Source organism: Tupaia chinensis, unplaced genomic scaffold (genome assembly GCF_000334495.1).
Source record: "Tupaia chinensis unplaced genomic scaffold, TupChi_1.0 Scaffold000706_1, whole genome shotgun sequence".
Lineage (NCBI taxonomy): Eukaryota > Metazoa > Chordata > Mammalia > Scandentia > Tupaiidae > Tupaia > Tupaia belangeri.
In genome coordinates this window covers 1743803-1750256 of record NW_006160229.1, presented here as the reverse complement: position 1 = coordinate 1750256, position 6454 = coordinate 1743803, and positions in this window count along the sequence as shown.

The following is a 6454-nucleotide window of genomic DNA, read 5'->3' as shown; positions in this document are numbered from 1 at the left end:
ATGCTGCAGTCCCTTCTCCTCCATTCTCCTCTTGGGATCTTGGGCACGCACGCACACGCGCCCGGCATGAGTTTTAAGCCACCAGGTCCGGGACGCGAACCGCAGTCGACTATGTGGGAGTCCAGCGACATAGCTATTACGCTAACTGCTGGTTCCCACATTATGTTTCTTAAACATGACATTTGGAGGAGCAGATGCTAGTGACATGAGGGCAAAGTGAATGCTACTAGGTCATTATGGGCTTTGCTTATTTAATTTGGCAAAAATTTATTTAAAACTTACTTTTTGTCAGTTTCTCTTATAAAAGTTTTACAAACATTAACTCATTTAGTTTTCATAGCATGGAATATAAATTAGGACTTTTATGGTCCCTATTTTACAGAGGAGGAAATTGAGGCTCAGCGAGTTATCTACATTGTCTAAAATCAAACAGCAATCAGACAAGCACACTTCTCTCATAATCCTCCCCTTAGGCTTAGGAGATGCTTCTGTTATTATCCTCATTTTTTAAAGAGATTTTTGCCTTAGGGTGTGTGTACGATCACCAGAAAGAGAAACAGAGAGACAGAGACAGAGACAGAGAGACAGAAGTGAGAAACCACCTCCCCCAGGGGGCATGGCTACATCACAATCCCTTCTCCTCCATTCTCCTCCTGCGATCCTAGGCATGCACACACACGTGCCCAGCGTGAGTTTCAAGCCAGTTCAGGACTGGAACCAAAACGGCCATGTAGGAGTCCAGTGATGTAACCACTATGCCAGCTGCTGGCCCCTATTTTCCTCATTTTACAAATAAAACAACCAAGGCTCACGTAAGTTAAGAGATGAACTCAAGATCACACATTTAAACTACTGGTAGAGGAGCCAGCAGATGGCATGGTGGTTAAGGTGCTGGACTCCCACATGACTGACCATGGTTTGAGTCCCAGAGCTGGCAGCTTGCTTTCTCATTCTATTTCTATCGCTGGTGAGCACACATGCTCTATAGCAAATTAAAAAATAAAAATAAATAAGATTAAATAAATAGTTCTAAAATAAAATATACATTTGTGGTAGAGCCAGGATCCTGACTTGGGCCATACTTGATCCAAAGCTCCTGGACTGAACTATCACTTTACATCGCCTCTACATTTTTCTGGGAGGCTACCCATACGACTGATGCCATATGTATAATCAGTGTATTCTATTACACAGCTGCTTGTCCATGTTATTATTGATATACCCAGTTCTGCCTCTCTGGGTCATAATTTTGACACAAGTATGCCATTTCTGTATAACAGCACAAACTGGTACTGTAAAGGAGTGTTTGCCTTGCCCACAACTCGACACCTTGTGTAATGGATCTTCATAAGTGCCAGCTAGTCTTAGAAAAGTTATGGAAAGAGATTATGACAGGGTTTAACTAGGCCAAAGGGATTAGAGCATGTCATGTATAATACTTCTGTGGGCTTTGCGACTGAAGACCTTGAGTCTTCCATTGGAATGGACCTGGATAGGAAGAAAATACGAGTGTTGTGAATAAAATTGAAGAATTATTATTATAGCAGATGGAAACACCTCTAGGGTTTGTGATTATACCATATTCCCATGATATTCCCAGATGTACTTATTTTTTTTTTCCAGTTTGGAGACTAAATGATTGCTGCTCCCGAATGAATGCAGTTTGGCTTGAAAGCAACTGAGATGATATTAGAACTATGGATGATGCAAAAATATTCATACAAGAAGGCTAAATTTAACCAAACCAGACCTTAAAACTCATTTGACTTTATTAATCATTGTAATTCAAGTGACACCCCCAATCAGAAAGGATCCTCTATGCCTTCCAGTCTGACTCTAATTGCCAGTTACTAAAAATGCCAGGGTATCCTTAATCAGCCAATTAACTGAAGTAACAATTATAATAGGGAAGGAAGGTGGGAGGGGTTGAGACTGGGAATAGCAAATCCATCAAGGTGGAGTAGAATTCTTTAGGGGTTAATGGTGGACACCCTTTAAAGTAAAAGGATTTTGTTCTACCTTGACTGGTTTCCCTTTTTTCTTTCCTTTTTCCCTTCTCTGACATTTGTAATTGTTGGAACCCTTAATTGGCTGATTAGCTAATTATGAGAGAGAGTGGTGAGGATGGGGATGGGAGACGGAGAGAGAAGACCTAGGAGACAGAGAGGGACAGAGAGAGAAAAAGAGAAAGAGACTTAAAGAGGTGTAGAATGTGGATTAAAAACTGCATGATTCTTTACTCCCTGAAACATTTATGTGAAAGTAGTTCCCTGTAGTTCAGGATTTATTATTTAAAAATAATGTGTAGCATCACTTCTTTTTAAACAGAAACATTTACATCTAAATTTATGAACCCCACCACATTAATGTGCAAATTGAAATGGAAATATAATGGGAAAGGTCTGACATTAAAGAAGCCAGTTACTTTTTATTTGAACTTGTCTTCATAATAAATTTAAATAATAGTAAAACAGAAGCTGTCTTTATTGAAAGAGTACATTAATTGGGACAGAATTATATTATTATTTGCATGATGAATGTTGTAATACATTAAGTACTGAAAATGTGTGCATGTAGGTAAAAAATTTCCTCTCAACTATCATTTTGCCATTGTCTAGATATTATCATAGTTGATTACAAAAAAATGTTTAGAATGAAGAGCACTGTTTTTGCTCCAAGGAGATCTCAGTTGCTTGGGGTCTCCTCTGCAGATGCGAGTACATTGATTTTTGTGTGTTTGGAAACAGTAAATTAGGGAAAGCTGCCAGAGGGAACCTCAAGTTGATTTGTTATACCAGCACTAGCCTCAATTCCAGAGTTGTAAATTACTTTAAGATTTGGGAATTAGCAGGGGCCAGCAGGTGGCATGGTAGTTAAGGTGCTGTTCTCCTACATGGTCAACAATGGTTTGAGCCCTAGACCCAGCAGCTTGAAAATGATACCATGTCCACGTATGCCAAAAATCCTGAGAGGAGAATGAGGGCGAAGGGATTTTTCTTCTCATATTCACTTTCTTTGTCTCTCTCTGAGTTCACGCACCCTATGGCAAAACCAAAACCAAAACTAAACAAAACAAAAAAAGCTAAACAAAAAATTGTGAATTACATGGGATACTTTAGTACTGTTTTTTTTTTTTTTTTTTTGAGAAGTTTTTTGCTATAGGGCATGTGCGCTCACCAGAAAGACAGAGAGAAACAGGGAGACAGAAAGTGAGAAATTACCCCTCCGGGGGGATGGCCTTCCTGCAGTCCCTTCTCCTCCCTTCTCCTCTTGAGATCTTGGGCACGCATGCACACGTGCCTGGCGTGAGTTTAAGCCGCCGGGTGCAGGACTACATGGGAGTCCAGCGACATGGTCATTATGCCAACTGCTGGTCCCTGGAATACATTATTACTTTTACCACTACTGATCTAGACTTTTGTCACCAGGCTATGGAATTATAATATTTTAGAGTAGGAATGAACCTTAGCGATCACCTACCATTACATTGAACAGAAGAGGAATAAGAGACTCAGATGGAGGAAGGGGCTTGTCTAAGGTCATACTAGAAATTTTCTAGCTGAGCCCAGAGCAGGTCTCCAGGTTCCCAGTCCTGTGTTCTTTTCTTTCTTCCCATGTTCCCCTTATTTAAAAGATACCAAAGGCTACAGGGCAAATGCTGATCACCACATTCTGTTAGAAACAGTTTTTATGCAAAATCTGCCACTCTCTAAGTCTGGTGAGTTCTTATTAAAATCAGTCCTCAATGGCCAACTGAGAAGGCATATATCTTCGTTTTATTTTTATGAGTTCCATCTTCCGTTCACTAATGCATTATTAACATGTCTTCTTTCTGTTCTGAAATGTTCTCAGGGGAGTAACTGTGTCCTGCATTTGGAAACGGAAATGACTGTAGGATCTAGTCCTTTAATCTGATGGGTAGGAAATACTGCCTTCTCAGTTGTTCATGATTCTGCTTAAAAGGATTGTTCAAAATATAAACTTTACTTGGCCCTGTGAGGTACATATACCTTGATTTTTGTTTGTGTTTTTTTTTTGGGGGGGTGGTATTTTGTTTTGTTTTCTTAGGTTTTTTTTGTTGCTTGTAATCTGCATATGGGCTTGAAAATTAATTTGTGTAGAGACTTCCCATATTTTTCTTACTGGGGGCTAGTTTCTCTTGAGCTTGAAGGGTTCATCACAAATTGCTTGTAAATCAAGATCTGATTAGGAAGTAATATATTCATCTGTAACTCCTGCATAAAAGTTATTCAAGTATTGTGACAAAATAAGTGTTGTTTACTTTATACATTTTCTGAAAATTCTAAAGATTTCGTCTAACTTAAAGGCTCTCATGGAATCTTGGGGATTGTGGCTTGCCCACTGAGAGTATAAAGGCTTGCTAAATTAAGTTGAAAGACTTGCTAAATTAAGTTTATTTGCCTGTGAAAGAAATGCTTCCATTATTCATGTCAGAAGCCTGTCACATCAAATTGAGGGAGTGGAGAAAACCCTTTTTTATCAACATTTAGAAGCAAGAAAAACCAACCATTGAGGGCCTGAATTTCAATTGGGGAAAAAGTCAGGCTGAAAGCAGGGTTCAAAAAAAAAGGGGAGGGGGACTGGGTATTTGTCTAATGTTGAAAATCAGTAGAGGAGATTGATTTAACTTTGGCTGAAACTTTTATATAGACAGACAGAATGAAACTTCTTAAGGCAGCAAGTAGTACATACAATCTTGGTGTCTTTCATGTGTAAACTTGTCAAAAGTAGTTTAGCTAATTCAAATTTAAATCTCCTTGAATTCCTTTTCTTTGACTCTTAATTTGTTTATTTTAAAGGATTTAGGAATGCATTTCTTGGGGTTACTTTTCAAACATTGATGAATGTATTTTGTTTCTCAAAGTTCAAGATTATAGGCTCTGGTGTGTGATTAGTAGTTGTATTAATAAGAGAAGGAAGACAAGCCAGTCAAGCACCAGCTCCCTTGTTTGTGTCAGGTATGTGGGCATTCGTCTGTGTGGATGTATTGTATGTGTGTATGCACACACACACACACACACACACACACAGTCTTCAAATGAAAAAGAGGTCATTAAGAGAATAACACGACTTGGAACAATAAAGGGAGGACCATTCCCCCAGATAAAATATCCTCATGTAATATTACTTTACTTTAGGAGGATTCTCTTGTTCTTGCCAGAATAGTGGATTTTGTTCAATTTTAGTTGTTTGAAAACAGTCATAATATGCGAGAATTTACTTGATTATTGTTTATGTAAGGAATCTGAGAGTCAACTTTTTTTTAAAGTACTTCATTTCTATCAGCATATATATTTTAAAGGATTGTGTGCCCCAGTGAAAGCAACTACAAAAGCACAGTTTCTTATTTCTGTAGATTTAATTCTTGCCAATCCTCATTTATCTTGAAAATGTTTCTACCATTATTATTCAAGTTTGTATCTTTTAACAGAATAAAAAAAAAAAAAGAAAAAAACCTTTAGGGGCTCATGGAAAACATGAAACATCATTTTCTATATTTCTTAGATACGGTTTTACAGATTTTGTAACCTAAGTTTTACACTTTGTGAACTGCTCCACAAATGAAATAAAAGAACAATTTAAAATGTTTGAAGAGATTGTTGCTTTTCTCCCCCTTTAGAAAAGGTGAATTCTGAAATCCTGGTAAAGAATAGGACTGAATCTTCTACTGTGTGTGTGTGTATGTGTGTGTGTGTGTGTGTGTGTGTGTGTGTGTGAGAGAGAGAGAGGGAGAGAGGGGGGGGGGCTCTGTAGCACTTTATCTCTAGGCTGATATTATGCTTGATACTTGTATCTAGTGGAAATAAGAATTGGTTCATGGTGTTCCAGTACAAAAGTAATTATTTCTCTGATAGACTGCAGATATGTGCAGGTTGTAGATGGGGGAGCAATGAATGAAATAGAGAGACGATTGTACTATGGAGAGCTGAAGAAGACAAGGATTAATGGTGGGCAGAATTGTATTTTGGTGTTCTTTCAGCAACGTTACAATCTCCCTGAAAGTGAATACTGCTAACAAGGGACCCATAGGGCAGGGGGTTGGACGGGGTGGAGGGTGGAGAGCGTGGGGGATTGTGAACTGGTGTAAACAGAGAACTACATCACGGCAGGAACTGAACATCTAACATGTGTATTTATGGAAGTACAAAACAAGCAAAATAACAGAAAACAACTTTTCTCATTTGACCTGTGCTCTTTTTAGATCATGAAGCCACCAGAGGCTGATCCTACCGTGCATTACCCCAGTATCTCTATTTGGTGTGTGTTCGTTTCCAGAAATCCACATGGATGTGCCACAGGAGCTGAGGATGACAGCAGTGAACTCTTCAAACTTTTTCTCCTCCGCTTGAGGTGTTATTATTTCTAGGTGTTTTGCAAGTGTTCATACTGTTTTTGGATACGGAATAAAATATGAATAATGTAGACGTGGAAA